This window comes from Octopus bimaculoides, chromosome 23, assembly GCF_001194135.2.
Source record: "Octopus bimaculoides isolate UCB-OBI-ISO-001 chromosome 23, ASM119413v2, whole genome shotgun sequence".
NCBI classification, from domain to species: Eukaryota; Metazoa; Mollusca; class Cephalopoda; order Octopoda; family Octopodidae; genus Octopus; species Octopus bimaculoides.
The window spans coordinates 24,349,877-24,351,037 of record NC_069003.1 but is presented as its reverse complement, the minus strand read 5'-3'; the positions used below and the strand labels follow the sequence as shown (position 1 = coordinate 24,351,037).

Below are 1,161 nucleotides of genomic sequence, written 5' to 3'. Positions count from 1 at the left end.
ATATATATGTATATATATATATATGGAGCAAAACGCATATAAATAAAAGTTCCTTTAATTCCTACACATGTTTCGAAATATATGTGGGCTCTCCTTCAAAGAAGTAAGAGCTGCTGGAATTCCACATATATTCATCTTCAGGGAATCAACATATAAAAGCAAGACAAATACGAAATGAAGAGGTAACTTACGAGCTAAGATGGTACATGGCCAAGTGACCGTTAGAACGCTTGTTTACATAGAGATATAAAGGGAGCAATAATATTATTCCATGGGCGTTAGGAATAAGAACCCTTGTTTACATAGTTATATATATAGCTATATGTCATGATAACTTTCTTTATTGGCCACACAGGGCTGAACGCAGAGGGGACAAATACAAATGTAGAACAATGTGAAAAAAAGAGGGGAAAAAATAAGAAGGAAAACAAAATTCCGATCAAAAGGGATCAGGAAGAAAAAAATGATCAAAAAGGATTGTATATCACAGAAGAATTTTATAAGTGTAAAAAGTATGATTAGGTTTATCTGTGGAAAGAAAAGCCTACGGAAAAGACCATGGTAACCTATATGTCATGATAACCTTTACTAAACTATGACTGTTTTATTTTCAGATGCTACATACACATGGGGTGTGTATCCTTTAATCTACGTACTTAAAGACACTGAAGGCAATTATGATACCTGTCGCTCAAAACTGTATGTCCAATGTGAGTTATCTACCTTTGTTATTCCTTTTTTTTTTGTTGCTTTTTTTCTTTCTCGTGAACATAGTTATTTGAGAGATTACACCTCAGCCTTTTCTTTATATATCTTTGTCTTGTCTTGAGGAATAACAGAAACACCACTAGTGTATGTATGTGTGTATGTGCGTGCATAACGCGGAGTAGATGGAACATGGACAACTGAAGAAGGGAAATATTCTGTATGTTGCATGTCTCGTTTCTCTGTTTGTTTTTTTGTTGTTGGAAAAAAAGTTCGTTTTCTGTCTTCGTCTTTGTTTCGTTTAACATTTTTTGTGATGTTCTGTAATCATATATGCATGTATGTATACATATACATGTAGGTATGTACATTTATGTATGGATATATACATATATTTATATATTATTTATGTTATTATATATATATATATATATATATATATATATATATATATAT

The 1,161-nt window shown here is 31.5% G+C and overlaps 1 protein-coding gene across 1 annotated transcript in view; it reads left to right on the top strand.

The window, feature by feature from the left end:
• LOC106883459 (sushi, von Willebrand factor type A, EGF and pentraxin domain-containing protein 1) overlaps positions 1 to 1,161 on the top strand; it is a 26,308-nt gene that overhangs the window by 945 nt on the left and 24,202 nt on the right. Inside the window, exon 2 of the mRNA XM_052976162.1 lies at positions 615 to 710. The gene's annotated coding sequence lies outside the window, so the exon portion shown is untranslated. The remainder of the gene's footprint in view (positions 1 to 614; positions 711 to 1,161) is intronic.